The following is a 21,277-nucleotide window of genomic DNA, read 5'->3' as shown; positions in this document are numbered from 1 at the left end:
ACATAGAATTGATGTTATTAGCCTGTTAAGTCAACAGTTTTCTATAGCTTTATTAAAAACAAATTTTAAAAAAACTTTTAAAAAAAAAGTAAAAAGTAAAATGGCCGCCTTTCTGAATAGCAGACAACTTTTTCTACAGATGACAAAACAATGCTTGTGTCGACATTAAGGTAGGTATTTCTTATTCATTGTTGATATATGTAATTTATAACAACCATGGAGTCCAATATTAACAATAATTGGTATGTTGAATTGGGAAAAATACTAAAATTAAAGGGAAATTCAGGCCCAATTTTTCTTCATTTAAAGGGAGACTACTCTCACAAGGAACGGACCAGTCATTGTTGTTTAATTTATTTATATTATAGAAAAAGGCATTTTTAACTATGTTGTGATTAAATTTATTTGAAAATTAACAAATGAAAGTGATAAAACATAGTTAAATAATATGATTATTCTAATCTCATCATTTGTAAGGGACCAGTCATTGTTTCTCACTGTAATGATGAAATTATTTTTGAAATTAACAAATGAATGGTAAAAACATAGCTTATTGATAAAATGATCATTATATATAAAATTATTAGTCTATTGTGATGTGTAAAGGACCAGTCATTGTTAACGAATTTTAATTTCTTCAATAGTGAAATAAGTTGAAAGTAGTATTTCATTGCACAACTCATGTTTCAGATTCATCTTTTATTCTTCATGGTCTCTCTCTTTATAAATCTCCAACTGACAACAGATTCAACAGATGTGCATTGTTGAGGTATGTAATTTTTTTAAAGTAAGAAGACAAGCTAGATTTTTAAAAATGTAAAATAGTTTATAGATGATATGTACTTATTTCATCAAAATTGTAGTTTTACATTACAAAGTTTTAATATTTAAGAGCAATAATGTAATGAATGAGTGTAATTCCATTTTTGTTTCAGGTACTGCTGTTATTTCACTTGAATGGATCAAGAAAGAAAAAGAAAACAGGACCATCAAATTTGTATTATTCATGCAAAAGATACAGCAATCAACCATGATGATTTCATCTATATCAAAAACACAAAAGATTCAGATGGGCGATTTAATTATATCAAAGACATTAAAAGGAGGAGGCTTAATCAACATATTGAATCTCCATATCGCATGGACGGCCCATGTTCACAAATTCCAGAAGAATATCAAGAGAATCAAGGCTATCATCGACAATGTTATGCAAGATTTACTGGAAACCTAAAGCGATTGATTGATGATACCCAAGTATTAAGTGAAGCGAGATCCTCAACACTATCTTCGGAAAAAAGAGACAGGACCCTATTCAATCCTGATTGCATTATCTGCGGAAAGGAAGGAAGAAAAAAAGTAAAACTGAAAGGGGCTTGGACTACTGAAGACACCAAAAGTTTTGAGCGTGGTGGAGGAAGACCTATAATCAAAGTGGCGGAAGGACAAGGGGATTTTGACTTATTGAGAAACTTTTCTCTTTTCTCTTGTGAGGCAAAATGTCACCCAATCTGTCAGAGGTCCTATACTGCCAAAATTCCTGAGAATTGGGATCAAATTCTGAAAACAATTTGAAAATCCAAGAAGAATTAGAGCAAGCACACAGAGAGAGCTTGGAAAAAGTTTTGGAATTTGTCCATAAAACTATAATTTCAAATCAGCAAGTTGTACGCCTGAGTGACCTCCAAAAGTTATATGTTGCACATCTATCAAACACCCCCTTCGCAAATCCAAAATACAGATCACAGAGGTTGAGGGGGAAACTTGAGAAATGCAAAGACTTACAAGGTCTAATAGGTTTTTGTACTGTTGGTAGTTTGAGGAAATCTCAACCAATGATTGTCTATAGTTTGAAAATGGAGATTAAAGATGCAATAACATCTGCATATGAGCTTGGAAATACAAAGTATTTGATGTTGCAAAACATGTTCGACGTGAAATCCTCAAGACATTCAAAGAAACGTATGAAATGCCATGGCCAATTACAGTTAATGACCTCAATTTTTCATCTTCTCTTCTTCCTAAAGTCCTTGAAGTGGCGGTAGAGAACCTACTAGGAAAATAAGCCGCCTAGTCCCATCGCTTGGCCAGGATATATGCAGAGCAGTTACCTATGGGAAATGGAAGTTACCAAAGCATGTGATATTAGGAATGACCTTGAGACATATGTTTGGCAGTGCTGATCGGATTTTCCTTATCAACCGCATGGGTCATTGTGAAAACTATTCTTTCTTACTTGAATTGAAAACTGCGATCGTTGTCGCCCTTGAAAACTCATCGAGTCTATTGCCCCCTAATATAGTCCGCAATCCATCCTCTTCATCTGTTTTCCATTCAGACTTTGACAATTTCGATGCGTATGTAAATGACATGTGTGGTGCAGGCTCTGTCCATAGGTGACATGGCATCATGCTCCTGAAGAAGACAATCACCAGACAATGGATTTGTTGGGTTCAACGCAAAGAACGGGGCAACGATCTCTGCAGTACATCCCAGAAGTTGATCTTCCGGACTGTTATGTTGGAAAAAGGAAGGGTCCAAAACTGAACATGAATAAACACTTTGTTGATGGTGGCCGTCAGGCTCACGAAGAGTTTATGCTGAAGAACCTGTTGTGATCGTCTTCACAGTTCTAGGACAAGTCGGGGGGGGGGGTGGGGGGTGGGGGTGGATGGCTGAATGGTTAGCGTGCGCGCGCTGTATCATAAAGTCTGTCATTGAGTCAACTGGCGTGGTTTCGAATCCCCGGTTGTACGTGACAAGGAGTAGGGTCGCCTGTCCAACCTCGTGGGTTTTCTCCGGGTCCTCCGGTTTCCTCCCACAGCTAAAGATCCCTACGCGCAAGCGAATTATGGAAATAAAATTGAACCATATGTTAGTCCCGAAATGACCTAGTTTGTGTCGAGTGGACGTTAAACCCCATTTCTCTCTCTCTCTCTCTAGGACAAGTCAGAATGTGCCCGGTTTGGGAGGGTATGTAATGCACCGTCTCGACTGACAACTGTAGAATACTATCCAATCATCCCACATGCCATTACAGACAACAAGGCTGTAAACGAGTGTCTCCGCTTTTCGGAAAGAGCGTCAAACGAGGTTGGACAATACTTTTGATCTTGGAGTTTGTATGAAGGCTTACCCTATCCTTTGGTCGGGCACTAAACGATACGAGAACCACATTGTTATGATAGGAACATTCCATCTTATATGTGGATACTTGAAGATGTTGGGCAAAAAGATGGAAGGCACAGGATTTTCGGATGTCCTTATTGAGGCCGGATTGATATCCTCCGGTTCGTTGAGCGGAGAGATGTCAGGAATAAATTACTCAAGATCACTACATTGTCACAAGGTGATGGTTGGGACAATGGAGAGATTGTTGATTTCAAAGTTCATAGAGGAAAATGGAGAAGTGGTTCCTTTTGAGAAATGTGCAGATTCTGTAAAAGATCTAATCGAAAAACATGTCTTGGAACCAACCAAAGAAACCGAATCTTCTCTTGTAAATGATGCAGGACTTCGAAGTTATCTAGCGGATTACCAAAGATTTCGTCAAGATGTACGTTCAGGACAACATGGCAAAACAGCAGTCTTGTTGATGTCATATATGGATCATGTATGGCTTATACTTTCTCTAAATCAAGCTGTGAAACCAAGCCTCATGCCAGATATATTCTTTAGTTTTGGTGGACAGAATGATGCACGCTACCTGACCTTCTTTTCGATGTACATGGCAAACATATAAAGTTCACACCCAGATTCGCTTGAATTACTAAAGAGAGGAGCAATAAGTGTTGCCAGGTCCTTCGTGCCTGGTAGCCGCTGGATGTGGACAAGACAATAGAAGAAACTTTCATGAGGTAGCGGTTCATCATCTGCTGGACTTCCTGGCCTTCAAATCAATTTCAGTGCCTATCAACGATGGACAAGATCAGCAAAAGAGCGAGTAAAATTTTAACAAGCTACATACAGCTTCGCTGACATGTTAGATGAACATACAGGTGTTGATCAACATCAAGACAACCGTCCAGTCGAAAAACAGCGAGTGGGGAAGCAAGTGATCAGAACGGTTGCAGCAAATCAGAGCTTCATCAATCCATTCACAATCTCGCAAAACAAAACTGTATTGTTTATCTTCTGGCGCCCCAGCATCGTTACAGGTTACCACCGATGTTCTTAAAGCTGATGATCCTGGACTGAAAGCAAAGCAGACCTTCATTCGGGAAAGGCTTGAGACAAGTGAAAAGTTCTTTGATCCTATCAAGCGACTGAATTTGAAGACAATGGCAACGATGAACAAATCCGTAAAATTGACAACAACTCAAAGCATTGAATATAAACAACAGAGTGACATCGCGATAAGGCTTCTTGTCAAATCCCAACAACTACCCGAGGGTACGAAGCTTGATCTTGAGAAGTTGATGACATTTGAATTAACACCAGTACCTTACAGCCTAGATGGATTTTTGGCAAAAACTGACAAGTCAAAGGGGAGGGATTACCTGACAAAAGATTGGAAAGATTCATATTTGCCATCAGACCCCAGCGAATCTCTCATCATAGAGGATGGAAATGCCATATTTCACTGTCTGACAGAGGTGCCTGGGAATTTTGGAGACATTTCTCAGAAAATACTTTCACCCGCTCTTTGTCATTCATCCTCAGTTGTGGTCTTCAGCACTGGTATGTATATGGTTGATTCTATGAAAGGTGTTGAACGACTGAGGAGAGGTTGTGGCGAAAAACTGACAGTATCTGGACCCAAAACAAAGCCACCAAAAGACTGGAAGTCATTCCTCGCGAATGAAGACAACACGAAACAACTTTTCAGGACTTTGTTGAAAACTTGGTGTAGGGATGACAAAGCAAAAATAATGAATGGCCGTGAGGTGATTCTAATATGTGAAGGACAGGCATTTCAGCTGACGTCTGATGGTAAAACAACTACTTGCAACGAAATTCCCTCACTTGCCTCAACACAAGAAGAAACTGATTCGAGAGTGATTCTCTACTGCATGTACGCCAAGGAGAGAGGATTCAGGTTCGTTCGTGTTCGAAGTCCTGATACAGACATACTGTATATCCTCCTCCATTTTCATCACACCCTGATTGCATCAATATCTTGTATGAGACGGGCAAGGGAAAACAAAGATGTTGCATTGACGTCACAGGTCTGGCAAATTTTCTTGGACATAAAATGTGTACAGCTTTGCTTGCTCTCCACGCATTTACATTCTCTGACAGCACCAGTGCATTTAAGGGCAGGGGCAAACTGAGAGGAATCAAGCTACAGTACTGGAAACAAGTCAGATGTACCAAGAAAGCTTTGTCCAGGTTGGAAACTCTTGGGATATTGGGGATTCCCTATTTGACATACTGGAACAGTTCACCTGCTCATTATACAATAATTCAAGGATACAGAAAGTGAATCAGTTGAGGTTCATTGATTTCCAGGCAAAATGTGTTGGTCGAATTTCCACTGGAAATATTGATATATCTTCTCTGCCACCAAGTCAAAGTAGTCTTTCTCAGCATATAAAACGTGTGAACTATCAGGTGCGTATTTGGAAACTAGCACACGTGGCCAAGCCATTCATTCCAAAGGCAGCAGGTGGACATGGCTGGACAATAGAGAATTGGGAAATGCGACCAAAATGGATGGACAAATCTGGAATGCCAAGGGAAATGGTAGACATTCTAGAAGACACAAAGTATGAAAGTGACAGTGAATCAGATTTAAGTGAGTGTGATACCTTTGTGGAATGGTCAAGCAGCGATGACGACTCTGACAGTGAGCAGAGTGATTGAAAACACGGAACATTGCAATTGAGAATATATGCCACAGCATATGCCTATCTACCCAGAACATTATCTCTTACTTTGCCTTAACAAGGATAATGTAATTACTTTGCTGAGTTATAGATCATAAAAGATGTTTGTGAAATGTCTATATAAATATTATCTCCATCCTCTTATGTTAATCTTTCAATGATATGTTAATGAGTGTTAAAATAGTCAGAAATAAGTGTTCTAAGGAATTGAGTATTTATTGTAAATGATTAAAATGTTGAGATATGAGTTGAATTTTTGGAGGAAAGCTCTCAGGGTCAGTAAATCACCCCAAAACACTACAGCATGATAAGGTATTAGGTTGAATGGTGATTTGAGCTAAAATTTGACCATAGTAAACAAGTTGAATTTCCTATTTTGTATTTTGGGCCAAACAAAAATGAATTTTAAAGGAAATTGTCACCCAAAAATAGAATTTGACCTTTCTCAAGGTCACAAATGAAAATATAAAATTACAAAATAATTTCAATGTTAAAGAGTTACTTAAAAGCAACATATTGATACCAAATATGCTAAGATTGTTTCACTATGACAGAAGTTATGTGCATTTAACTTCCATCTATTGGTGTGATTTAGGCAAAATACCTAAAATGGGCGTGGTCAACAGAAGGGTGACATTGCTTACAAAAGCTATTATTTTACTGTTAACTTGATTTTCTGAAGAGGCAATACATTAATGAGTACTAAAACAACAGAAATAACTAATATTAAAAGTATTTTTTCATATTAGGTGCATTGTTACCGGCATAAATTGTATTTTTTAGGGTATTTTTCAGAAAAGTTGAAGTTTGACCTCTGTCAAGGTCATACACGACACGGTCAAATAATGAAAATACACACATTATAAAAAATGAAGAAAAACAAATATGCTGAAATAAAATATATGGAATTTGATCCACTGTAAGAAGTGTTATGGGTTTTATTAATTTAATTTTGGAACTGTTGAAAAAAATGGGTGTGGTCGGAAAACGGTTGCCGTGGCAACTTGAGTCCCAGTATTTTTGCTGTTAACATTATTTTTCTGAAAGGGCAGATCATAGGCAATGTGAAAATACCAAAAATGTTTATTCATGGGGGTGGGGGTGCACAGTTACCCCTCCTAGCCCATGGACTATTAAGCACAATTATCGAAATTTAAAATACAGATGTGACGTCATCCTTTAATGGCACACCAACGTCAAAGGATGACGTCACGCATTTTTAAATTCGGTAATTGTGCTTAAGGTAAAGCATTATATTTTTCACAATGCGTTCGTAATGAGTGCTACAGTCAATTCAAAGGAGCCAAACCTCTAACTAAATATTATCAAAATATAATGGTACGGACGACGTGCCAATCGTACATTATTTTATACTGCATGAAACATTAGACTTGCTTGACGATTTCATTGAATGCACGTGTATGTATTTTAAGCTGTTAAACCACACATAGCCAGAACAGTAGTATGGCTATTAGACGGCAAGTGACTGGGTATTTGATTGTGCAATGACCGTATTGCGTGTATTTAGTACTTCCGATGAGATAGTTTTTTTTTCTATTTTTATTGTATATTACGCTTATTGTTGCTGTAATCATGAAAAATTTGACTCTGGTAATATAGTAATTAACGAAAGTGAATCCATCTAAAACAAATTTAGAAAAAAATATTATCATGGCCTGTGTTGCATACAGAAGGATATCCAAAGATACATAAAAATGAAATTGCCGATTTGGTTAAAGGAGCTACATCGCTAATATTTGGGATCTAGAAATTGACACAAATGGGTCGCAACGCATATAATAATGTAATATGAATGTATATAAAGTGATTTACATTCAATCGTTTCCGTTTTCAGTTATGTTCGGCGAAATACGCCATAAGTCTCAACTGAATGGCAATCGCTAGCGTCTGGTTATTCCAGTCTATACCGATAGTGTTTATTGCGCATGCTCTCCAGATAAGAAGACGGGTTGGGATGGCCTAGCGGTCTAGAGTGTCACGCTTCGACCTCGGGCTTGTCACCTCTGGCCGGTCACCTCTGGCTTGCGGTTGTGCTTCGATCCCTGGTGTGAGCGTATGTGGCTTGGAATTAGGGGCGCCTTCTCAACCTCGTGGGTTTACTCCGGGTACTCCGGTTTTATCCCACAGGAAAGACCCCTGTGCGTGCGCTAAGATAATAAAAAAAATGAAGATAAGACAACTTGTCTGCGATATCACCTTCGGTGGAAGCGGACGTTAAACAGTAAGTACAACAACAACAGATAAGAATATGGGGTCACCGTTTGACATGACTTGTGGAATGTGTCTGTCTTGTTCTTCAAGCCCCTTGTAACAAATGGCGCTGAAACGCATTATGGTAACATGTACACGATTCGTGTACCAATGGTAAGATCACAATATCAATATTGATTTAAATTGACAAATAATTCGTGTTTTCAATGTCGAAGACTTTGGATGATATTGAGTGAGAGACTTCGCTACTTTAAATTTGATATGTTCATTTCTTTTGTTAGATCGAATTTTTTTTTTTTTTTTAATTTTTTTTTTACTATTTTACAAAATACCCCACATACAGATACTTTCTTTTAGACCATACCTATCGTACAACATGGAATGTTAAAGATGATTGTATCAATATGGAGATCAGAGATACGTCACCAAACACGGTAAATATACCACATGTTGTTTTGTTAGTGTACGAGAATGATTAATTTAGTTGACTATAGAACTATTTGTCATTTGTATTACACCTTTTGAATTTTTTTTATTGAAAATACGCCAACAACTATTTACGGGAATATCAGATTTCACACAATAACTTATATACTGTCTGGCCCTACGTGTCATCAGCTATTGATGGTGTCGTGAGATAATGACAGAAGAAAGGGTGGGGGTAGATGTTATGCGACGAAACATTCTCAAATAGCATATTCACCACTTTTCAACATTCTTATTTGAAAAGAGGTACAATGTGTTAAGTCGTAACAATTTAAGAAAATATAATCATTCATCGACGAATTTCTTTTTTGTGGAGTCCTAAACTGATCTTCTAGGTTCACAAAATCCGAAATCATTAGCTCTTTGATGCAAGATTATTTTTTTCTCTCATCTTGTGATTTAGTTCATAATCTGAGAGCAAATAATTCTCTACACTCGAAATCTCTTGCACCATGTTTGAGATTTACATCCAAAATATCCGAGTTGGGTGAATTTCCCACAATACTAACTAGTATGGAATTTGCCATCTGGTTTATTTTCACGAAGAATAAATGATTGTTGAAGGATTTGTGAATTATTTACCCCCCCCCCCCCAGCTCCACCCACACACACCTCCCTTCTCATCTTTTGACATTCATGAGAAATTTTCATAGTTTGTGTCTTGTCTGTGTTGGCGACGACCCGCATAATTTGAATTTTGTGGACCTTTTGGGTTACTCTTATTTAAATATGTGAAAAATCAGAATTATTTCTTTCAGGTAAACGACAATGAGCCAGATATTACGCGAGGGGATGCCAGTGCCTTTGTAGTGGTGTACAATGTAGCAGACGGCCAATCTTTCTATCATGCGAAATACCAAATAGAAAGGCTAAGAAGAAATAAAAAAACATCTAACATTCCCATCTTGCTGTTAGGCAACAAAACCGATCTAGAACACCTACGTGACGTCCGCATAAACGAGGTCCGTCAGACGGCACTCTGTTTTAACTGTAAACTTTACGAAGTTTCAGCAGCAGAAGACTATCAAGCAATAAATGTTGCTTTTCGAGAACTCATTGCTCAAGCTTTCATTGTCGATAACCAGTACTCAAAACCTGTGAAAAGACGACGAAGCATATTAGGCAATGTTTCTAAACGAATTAGTTCTGTTTTTAAACGAAAAAGTCTTGAGGATCTCATCTTCAAACGCCGTTCAGTCATTCCACTGCAAACAAGACGTTCCATATGAATTACCGTCATTTTACCCTTGAACGTAAAATTGAGGCAAAAAATAAAGAAAGAAAAATAATATTTTGCACGTGTGATGTTGGGGAATTGACATTTTAATGAATAATGAAATGATTGTTGATGTTGGGGGCATGGTATGTTAACACGGATGGCTGAGCATGATGGTTAATTGTGAAAATGTATAATATATTTGGAGATCCAACAACCAATAACAACTGGCACCCTTAATTATTCTCATCTGGGCACAAGTGTTGTTTCAGCTATGTAAATGCCTGCTACCTAACGCTTGGTGTTGACAAAACCTATGTATCTAGGACAAGACTTTTCTATACATTGTGAAGCATAATTTTTGGTTTTAGTGGTATTTCAAACCTCTTTAACAACATGCATTTTGTAATTTTCGTATCAGCTAATGCTTTTATAGATGGTTAGTGGACCAATATCACTGTCATCATGTTTAGAATTTTTGGTGTATAGAATTTAAGAAATTTGTTGTTATAAGGTTAATTTCTATGTCACTATACTTATGTTGCATGATTTAGCCAAAATACACATTGGGTCGCCTGCACTCAATCGCAGCAGTATTGGATTAACCATGAAAAGTAAACTAGCTGTTTCGATGTACTTTTCGTAACTTTAATAGGTAGGTATTGGTTATAGTATTTCGCTTTATATATTTCACTATGACGTTCCAACAAATTAGTATGCTGCAGCTGGTATGTTCAATTGTGGTAGACGTGTCGTTATATCATGCAGTTTTTAATTCATATGTAAACGTCATTGTCTTGTCTTATTGCTTCTTATGTATATGTGACCTGGGTTCTACGTAGGTCACATATAACATTTAGAACTATAATCGTTTTAACCGTTTAGCAACAGTATTATAATATTTGGGATATGTTAAATTTTCTTGCATAGAAAGCTTTATACGTTTATTTCTTCCCATTTTAAAATACGTTAATCATATTATTTTTTCCTTGGCACCTAAAGCACAACCATCACTTATCCCACACATTTTACACATCTTGATTTTAATAAAGACTGTTTTTACTTATTATGCTATTTGATGATAGTAAAAGGTAAGTGTGCCTTTTTTAAAATATTTTTTTTTTATTTATTGGCCCGAAGAGAATTGCACCAGTTCAAAAGAAATACCTGTGCACGTTAATTGTTTGCATGTTTTCAAATAGTAGTTAGAAAATTCGTTGTGTACATTATTTGGGGAAACAGTGGACATGGTGTTGGTAAAGCACGCCCCTTGCTTCTTAAGCAAATGCCATACAGCTAACATACAACCAATTCATATTCAAGAGACCCATTTCAATGTTGCCCGATACCCTTTATAATGGCTTAATAATATACTATCACAACCTTCCAATCCGTGGAAATAGAATAAATAATTCGTGTTCAAAAGAAGCTATACCAAGACTTTAAACCCGGGTTTATGTTGACTTTTCAACATGGCAAAACGGCTTTCAACTACATGTATAGTTGTATGTTGTAAGTGTGCGTATGTTGATCAAATCAGCAACTAAGGACAACTGAATTCGGAGCGTCAATGTCAACTCGGGAGCTGATAGCGATTATACTTTTCACGCTATCAATAAAATGGAGAATCGAATTAGAAGATGAATCCTAAAGGCATGGTCTTTCTTGCTACAATGCATGCAAGGGGCAACGTATAGTTGTTCGGATGGTACGGAAAACCGAGGCCCCAGGTGCACGCAAATGTGTACACGTAAAAGAATCCTTGTCAGTTGGAATTTGATATAAGGGTAGGTCGTAGCGTCGCTGGCCGTGAAAAATTTCCCGCATACAAACACTGTATATCCGTCTTCATTAGCCCAGTCGGAGCAGAACAGTATGACATTAATCTCCATTTCATTTCATTCAATTAATGCATAGTAAAATACCTTAAACCCTAGCCTGTGGTGTTTATATTTCTCATCTCGCCCCTTTATGCTAGAGTTTGCATATCAATAAAGGATACAGTATATCCATGTCAGCAATAATCAAAGATCTATTCAATAAAACCCACGAGGCAGAGTATGCTTACTATTTCTGGAACACATACACTATAGTTTCTTTTGGACGCCAATGTCATGGTAGCAATATTTGGAAATATTCATTCTGCCCCGTTATAAGAACAAACTGAAACGGCATGACTATGATATTCCCATTACCACTGTTTAATTTGTCAGACTGGATTGCTTAGTGCATCGTACCTTTACTAAGAAAATGGATTGACACACGTAAGTACAAGTAAATGCCATTAATGTTCATAAAACAGTATATATAAAATCGAAGTATTTGAGAGAAAAACATTTAAAATTCAATTTCAGGCTAGTACTTTCATCGTGTACTTTTGCATCATAAATGCTCTAAAAGTCAATTAAATATCAGTTGTTACGGTAGGCATATTTTAGTTTGCAAGTGATTCATATTGCTTAAAATGGCGCATCCGTATTTTATAAAAGGTTACTTACATTGTTTAATGCGATTCATAAAAATAACTCCCAATTCGCACTTTGTCTAACAAAATTACGTTGTCGAAATTGTCAAAAATATACATCTGATATTCGGATATTGTATTGATTAGATCCCATTTCAACAAATCGTATTGGACAATGTTAAAACATGTGTTTAATCTAGACAAATACAATACAATATCGGCCAGGTTTATCAAGATTATATCGGATCGATACACTATAAAACAGCATTCAATAAGTTTTCAAAAAGATTTTCAAGAAACAGTACATACTTATTCGAAATTCATAATCATTTAGTTAATTGTGGCTACATTCACAATTGTTGATGTGTTGGAGACCATTCACCACAGAAGATATAAGAAATACATTTACCCCGGTAATCTAAATTCTCTTATCATTTACATGTATTTCTAGGTTAACATGTCAGTAGTAAATAATTATAATAAACAATACAAGAGTAAGGAAAATTATACAATATTAATCGATGTAGGCACACTAAGAAAATAGAACTAGACCCGCGACGCAGCTTTGCCGGGTTTCAGTTCCGGCCTTTATTTGGCCTTTAAAGGGGAATTATGGGAGATTAGATAAAGAGCTTGCAGTTCTTTCTATAATAGTTAAAAACTAGATAATGTAAAGGGAATTTGCTGAAAATTTCAGTCAAATTGATTCATTCTGAACCGAGATGTAGCTTTTGAATTTCAGGCCTAGCCTCGATCATCATTACTAAAGTCGGTACGATAAATAACAGAGTCCTGATTATCCACGTTTTGGATTAAATCATCAATGAGCGTTGAGCAGCAAATCCGATTCAAATCCGGTAAATATCGCAGGCTAGCGATGACATCGAGAGTTGATTATAGTCTGGATAAGTTAATTAATGCCTAATTGATAATTTAGATAACATTTCGGGCCTAAAGAAAGACCTGCAATAGGCAGATTTAGCTCTTGCATAATGTATGTTTAAACTATGATTCTTCCGGTGTCAATGTCACTTCTCAACCGAAATCCAAAAAGATCAGTTGCATTTATACATTTGTTACCATTTGTTATACATATCAGAAAAGGACTACAGCAACTAAAGGTTAAAAAAGACTACATCATTTCCGCTATCAACAAAATATTTAAACTGGTTTATAGAAATAACCACCTCTATTGGACAAAATTAAAATACGAAAAATTTTAAAAGGTGACCGTGACAAATTTGTCTATTTCTCGGCAAAGGGATATGTCAGAAACAGTGTTTGGTTATATGTATGATCGTATTGATTTATTAGATATATTGATTGGAATGAAACGAAAAATGAATAACACTCGCTTAATGACGTCACATTTTTTAAATATCTACATGTATATGATCTTATTTATTCATTCTACATGTTGATATGAATCAAATATATGTTTAAACGACGAATTAATAACACTCACCTGAAAAAAAAAAATGTTTTGAAGGCAAAAAATACAGTTTTCTCAAAATGATGTCATTTACGGTGATAATGAAAATGGTAAATTAGTTTTATGAAATCTTAAATGACAGTAGGCATCACATGGTAAAAAATTTATGAAAATCGAAAAATAACTAACACTTTATATGAACAAAAAATCTTGAAAAGTCACTGGCGCTAAATGGTCTATTTCTCCGCCGCTGAACAAGTAAGAAACTATATGCCCGCATCTATATGCCCGTATTCATCTTTGCAATATGTTGATTTAAACCAAAAGTTAAAATTGTAAAAACTTAGCAAATAATGCTTAGTAAAAACAAATATTGATTTTAATGGTTTGATATAACGCATAATTGGTATTAAGTCCGGCGTACTAAGACAATTGTAACTGCGACTTGAAAACCACCAGTTCTAGATGTACACGTAGACTACATTTATTATCTGATCAGTTTGGAATTTATATATGTTACAGTCAATCTGAAAAACCTAGGACCATATTCAAAGGTATTCTCAAAGTTAAATAAAAATACTTAATTTTTCCACTTAACAAAGTGTCTTACCTTAAATCGGTATTCAAAGGCTCTATTTTACATATACTTGGCTATGTGAAAACTTAATTGCAGACTTAAAATATGGAATATCAACACTAGCCAAAAAGCGTGAATTTTTAACTTATGGAATAACCTTCACTGCCAAAATTCACGAATTACTCACGTGGCACGCAAGTTATGTCCCCTTAAGAGCAACACTATACTCTATCAAAATCTTAGTTGTCATTACTAGGAAAATATTTGTCGAAATATTATATTGTAACGCACGAAAATAGTCAATCTGTTACACAGAGTATTAGAAAGTCTTCTAATATCTCTGTAAAAGATGACTGCATTCAACACATGACGCCATATCACGCGGCGTCAATCATTGGCTCAATGGCGCGTGCATTGTTTACATAAGACGTTACTGATTCGAGCAGAATGGTGCCTTTTACTCATTTTGAAATCGAATAGTGGTAGTATAATAATGTACTCAGCCAAATTAAAAACTTGACACTAATGAATTTCAACAAATTTTTTTTTTTTCTGGTAAGTCAAATAAATTTTAAAGTGTTTCTAACGACAGTAAGTAGTAAGAAGCCTTTAATTTCATAAAATTGTAAAGTCACGTGGATCACGTGACTTTTGAGCATATAAAGATGAAAAACCTGAAAAACACGTGCAAACACAAACTCGTGAGTTCAATCGATGCAAGTTTGCTTAAACTGAATACGCACACGTAACTTGAACTGGAAAAACAAATTAAAATTGTTATTTTCATCTTTGTTAGAAAATGCCGCGCCTTTCAAACTTAGAACGTCTACGTGCAATAGGTAGGCTCTATGCTGGTCAGTCTGTGGTCACTGTTGCAAGAGCCTTTAATTGTTCACGCCAGACAATAATTAATCTTAGAATGAGAGTGCTTCAAACTGGAACTATTGCCGACCGCCGTCACTCCAGGAAGATCAAGCAATGCGATTACGTCATCTTAGAAACAGATTTGTAACTGCAACCTCCACAAGTAGAGAGATGTTTGGTGGAAGGGTAACTGCACAAATTGTTCGAAATCCTTTGCAGGCTGCTGGTCTTCGAGCTCGGAGGCCCTATAATGGACCAATATTGACACCGCTCATCGCTGTAACCGACTTGTGTGGGCCACAAGACACATAAGATTTACTCAAAGACAGTGGAATTCGGTTGCCTTTAGTGACGAATCTCGATTCACTTTGAGATTTGCCGAAACCCTTTTTTTAACGCGATAGAGGTTACAGTTTTTAACAGATTTTTTAAAAACAAGTGGTGTGAAGCATTTGGGTATGCATACAGCGGACGGATGGACGGGGTGGCGACAATATACGACCACATGTGAACGTATAAAGACTGACCCTGGCTTTTGAAATACAAATTCCTAATTTGAAGACGCGCATGATATGAAGAGCCCCATTTAATGGCACCATCTGGTAGCAAATTGTATAAGCTTTCTGTGAAACAATCAATTTCTGCTAAAAACGATCGGAGTCACATCGAACCAAGGCCCTTCTTAGAAAATGCCGCGCCTTTCAAATGTAGAACGTCTACGTGCTATAGGTAGGCTCTGTGGTCACTTTTGCAAGAGCCTTTAATTGTTCACGCCAGACAATAATTATTCTTAGAATGAGAGTTCTTCAAACTGGAACTATTACCGACCGCCCAAGGGCGGGAGTGCCACGTGTGACGTCACTCCAGGAAGATCAAGCAATACGATTACGTCATCTTAGAAACAGATTTGTCACTGCAACCTCCACAAGTAGAGAGATGTTTGGTGGAAGGGTAACTGCACAAACTGTTCGAAATCGCTTGCAGGCTGCTGGTCTTCGAGCTCGGAGGCCCTATAATGGACCAATATTGACACCTCTTCATCGCCGTAAACGACTTGTGTGGGCCACAAGACACATAAGATTTACTCAAAGACAGTGGAATTCGGTTGTCTTTAGTGACGAATCTCGATTCACTTTGAGATTTGCCGATGGCAGGGTCCGAGTGTACCGCAGACGAGGTGAACGTTACGCTCAAGTATGCGTCATGGTTTGGGGTTCTTTTTGTGCACATGGACGTTCTCCTCTTGTTGTTGTCCAAGGGAACTTAAATGCTGTCCAGTACAGGGATCAGATTTTGCAACCTGTTCTTCTTCCGTTTATGCAGAGACATGGGCCTGGACTAACGTTTCAACAAGACAATGCTCGACCCCATACAGCAATTGCTACCCAGAATTTTTTAAGAAATGCCGGTGTCCAAGTCCTGGATTGGCCGTCGCTTAGCCCCGACCTTAATCCTATTGAACACATCTGGGACGAACTGGGTCGACGTGTTCGTCAGCAAGAGAATCCACCACTGACGTTGCAGGACCTTCAACATGCTCTTGCTGAGCAGGGGCGACGTCTTCCTCGGGTAATGTTTACTAATGTTCTGAGATCCATGAGAAGACGTTGTGTGACAGTACGAGAAGCTAGAGGAGGCCACAACCGTTACTAAACACTTTATTCCGATTGTTCTCCAAGTCTGTGAATTTCATTTGGGGGGGTCTGAGGCATCACGAACGTTATGGATGTCAAGGACTTTCGGCGAGACGTATTCTTGCTTTCTGTTGATGTCAAGGTCGTCTGTGCACATCATAACACTAAAATAGTTGCATTAAACCAAATATTAAAAATCTAGTCCCAAAAATCCCGAGTGTCAAGTTTTTAATTTGGCTGAGTATATATTGTAAACTTTATTATTTTAACAATGTATAACGAATAAAAAACAACATATTAGCAATACACGGGGCTATTGGCTTTAAAGTTAAACTGAACAAATCATTCGGTGTTGTTTATCAATCTATCATTTGAGAAGTTCACAGAAATTGTGTCAGTTGCAACACTTTAGAATCCCAAATTCCTGGCCATGACGGTACATGGTACATTGCGTGTACGATTAAAAGGCAATTAATTGTAAACCATTGGTGGCACGCTTTTAATCAGCAGTCATCATAATATATTTGTAAATTTATACAAACGAAGACAAGACAATGTAGCAATCAAAACTACAATTGAATGTCATCGCAATGTGAACTTTACAAATAAATTTAACGCATCAAACTTTATTATATGCCAGTCGTGGAAAACATTAAGCAGTACGAACTTGATAGATGATCGGGGGAAAAAACCGTGACCATTTCGGTAGTAGTAACCTAACACTATTACGGCTCTACAAAATTAAAGCTGATGATGAAAAAAACCGTTTGATGCCAGCTACGCTCAGCGAGATTGTCTTTGTTTAAATCTCAATTCCCTAACTTTCAAAATCACCATTACGGGCCTACTACTACATTGTGTACTCGTGTTAAAAGAAGTCATTCTAAACTCACTTAACTTTAAAGACCACATAAGACAATCTAAATTTCATGTACGTTTGCCAATGGTTACTATTTCCACTGTACGGCAAGTTCACACCAATCTGATTAAAATTAACTGTTGTTGTTGTTGTTTATTATAGATTTAACATCCAATACAATGAATATGATATTATGGACAGATTGATTTAATTAAATTATTTACACTTGAAAATTGTAAAAAACACAAAATAATAATAAAAAAAAAGAGGACCTCGGATTCCAAAGTTTCTTAAAGCACACATATAAATTCGCTGTCGTGAGAAGAGAGGGCGGATCATCTTCTCCCTTTGTCATAATAAAGTTAAAAAAGGAGGTCCGACTGATTGATGTTTGGCGTCATCAGAGCGGATTGAAAAAAAACCCGTGGGGAAAAAGAATCCGCTGGCTTTATGTGGAAAGGCGAAGTGCTCGCAGTAAAAACAACATAGCTGGATCCGTAGATTATTTACATATTAAAAGTGTTCGTCCAATAAGTTCCATGTTGTTAAAAATTAACTAAAAGTTCAAGACTTCAAAGTTTAAAAGTTCTAAGCATTCCATTAGAGTTTTCCTCGCGTATGGCTCTCCACAGATAAAAAGTTACCTGAAAAGAGAAATAAGAGCCAGCAGCAACACAGACACACACACAAAAATAAACAATAAGACAAATTGAACCATTTATAGGAATAAATACATTTTTAAACACAGGTTAAATTAAATTGATTGATGTGCACTGTCATTGTTAATAATGGTTGTGTAGGTCCCTATTCCTTTATTTTGTCATTATTTTTCCGTTGTATATTATTATATTAAATCATGCAGTAGACTGAACCGCCTTACTGTTCTACAACCATAGGTCATTTTTTGTAACTAGATATGTAGTTCCATTTCTTATTAAAGCATCCAGGTGGCTTAGGGGCCAACCTGGTCTACATAACCAGTTATCTTTCTTTGACTAGTGCTATTTTAACGCAACTAATTTAACAGTTAATTCCCGTTTCTGCTATGAATTTTGAGATAGCTTCATAAATTTTATATGACATATTCCGAGGTGGGAAGAGTACATTTCGGAGGGTATATTGAAGTTTGGCATTTTCCATTAAACTTCGTACGGGGAGTCTTTTCTTTACCAATTTATTGCACGTAATGATAACATGATTAACGATCAAATTGTGGCCACATTCGCACTTGACTGAGATAATTTATGGTCGGTAATTAAATCCTTAGTTCTTAATCTTGTGATTAACCCACAAATTTTGCGCGATGAGTGATTACTCTCAGTCTTTACAACCAGCTCGTTGTTTAAAGTGAATCTAAAAGTATTTGCTATGGCCAACTCAATTTTCCATTGTGATTTAATTTTAGTTTTGACGATGCTATTAAATTCCTGAACGCTATATTTTAAGTAATCGGTCTCGCAGAGGCTGAATCCTTTGCGAGCCAGATTGTCTGCGGACTCATTGCCTGCTATGCCAACATGGGATGGTACCCATGTAAATTCTACGGTTTTAATTTTGTTTCGGAGGTAATAAACACTTGCTCGAATATTCTGAACAATTTCTGGTCTAGGTCTTTTTTTTTGTCATGTATTATTGACTTTATGCTGCTAAGGGAGTCTGACACAATGACTGCTCTTTGAACGGTGGATGACACGGGCCATTCAAGGGCTGTGGATATTGCCTTTGGTTCTGCTGTATATATAGAGCATCCATCCGGTAGCCTTTTCGATATATTAATATTAAATTTGGGAATGACCACACGAAATACAGTTTTGGTAGTGTTTGGATAGTGAGACCCGTCCGTGTATATTTTCACATGCGATGACCATGTTTCGTTCAAGAATTCCCTCTATAGCAATAGAGCTTGTTGTGGATTTTCTTTTTTCTTGGCAACGTTACCTAGGCTTATGTCATAGTTTGGATTTAAAAAAGTCCATAGAGCTTGATACGAAAATACCCTGTCAGTAATCTGATTGTGATCTAATCTTAGGTCTTTTAATAAATCATTTGCTCTGTGACCGAACGGCCGAGTCTCTGATTTGACATTTCTTTGAATTTCCTCCTTGATGTTTGTGTACACTTAAATGTTTGACAGCTGTCCCCAAGATACTGTAACTTGGCCCAGTATCTCAATGTCAGTTCGTTTCGCCTCAATTCGAATGACATTTCACTTACTTCCTGCAAAAGACTTTCCCTTTTGTGCCAAAATGAAGCTTTCCTGATATTGTAAACTGTCTAGTTTAGCAAGAGCTGTTTTATTTTCACTTGCAAAAGCGACACAACCATAGTCACATATTGATCCTATCATGGACCTATATATCATTAGCAGGGTCGTTTTATTTGCTCCCCATGATATGCCCGTCAGACATCTCATTACGTTCAGAACTTTCTGTCCTCGTTTAACAATATTTTCAATATGTGGTATAAAAGTCATTTTGCGATCAAAGGTCACCCCAAGAATCTTTGCCTGATCTTTAAATTTAATTTGGCTATTCCTTCTGACCATGATTTATTGAATAATTCAAGCAGTAATGACCCTGAGAGTTTTCTTAACATGCTATATTTTATTTGATCTTCGCCAGCCGCCGAGTCAATTTTGCCACTTAAACCTTTATGCATTTGTGTTCATCTGCAGAGTTACGCGATGGTTTATTCCAATGAAATTCCGACTTTCGTTTTAAGAATTTGTCATTGTGATTTTTACCGCTACTGCCATCAGCAAATATTTTTGCTAACAGCTCCGCCTTTTCGGTATTTGTCATAATAATAATAATAATCTTTATTCATGTATTGAAGCCTTACGGCCATAGTACAAAGTTAGCATATTTGAGTGAAAGTTCTGTACACTTAAAGAGTGGTACATAAGTAGAGGTAGGGAACAGTTTAGTGTAGAAAGTGACTACTATTTACAATGTTATAATAGTGTATAAATAGCTATACCTATGACAATGTGGTTAGTAAAGAAAGGAATAATATCTACAATTTGAATATGAAAATGAACATTTTCACGAGATAATTGACAAACTGTATACAAGATTTATGCAGAAGTTGATAATGTTTTACGTATTTTAATTGCAAAATATATAAATTTTGAGATATTTATAACGACAGTTTGTTCATTATTGGACATTAGCTTAATAAAGTGGTACTTTGTATCATACTTATTATCTACGTGGATATATTTTGATCTAAGGCTATCGTATGCCGAGCATCTTAGTAGAAAGTGACACTCATCTTCGCACTCATGCAGATCACATAGACTACATATTTTGTACTCCTCTGGTAATTTACGCCATTTACAAAGCATGTTCATAAACAGGTATGATCCACAACGAAATTTAATGAGCGCGCGCTTAAATTTCTTGTCATAAGTTGACAACAAATACGGTTCTAGACCAAGCATACTTTTAAATTGGCTATAGTAGACAAGCCTTGAGTTTTCATGTAAGGAATAGTGCCATTCTTGAGCACAACATTCACGGATTCTCTGCGTGAATATGTAGATAAAATCAGCACAATTTCCTATTGTTTGGGAAATCCATACTATACCAAAACCATACCTAAATAATAGATTTTTAACATCGCTTGCCCATGTTTTTCTACCATTCATATCCAAGTTATGTAGCATTACATACGTTTGTTTGGGAAT

The 21,277-nt window shown here is 36.7% G+C and overlaps 1 long non-coding RNA gene across 1 annotated transcript in view; it reads left to right on the top strand.

Annotated features, from left to right (window-relative positions):
• LOC126811257 (uncharacterized) overlaps positions 1-21,277 on the top strand; it is a 76,916-nt gene that overhangs the window by 37,740 nt on the left and 17,899 nt on the right. Inside the window, exons 3-4 of the long non-coding RNA XR_007675464.2 lie at positions 8,415-8,491; positions 9,302-10,414. This is a non-coding gene — a long non-coding RNA (uncharacterized LOC126811257). The remainder of the gene's footprint in view (positions 1-8,414; positions 8,492-9,301; positions 10,415-21,277) is intronic.

Source organism: Patella vulgata, chromosome 2, assembly GCF_932274485.2.
Source record: "Patella vulgata chromosome 2, xgPatVulg1.2, whole genome shotgun sequence".
In the NCBI taxonomy this organism is placed as follows: Eukaryota; Metazoa; Mollusca; class Gastropoda; family Patellidae; genus Patella; species Patella vulgata.
Note: the sequence above shows the minus strand (reverse complement) of the source record. Positions and strands in the feature narration are given on the sequence as shown.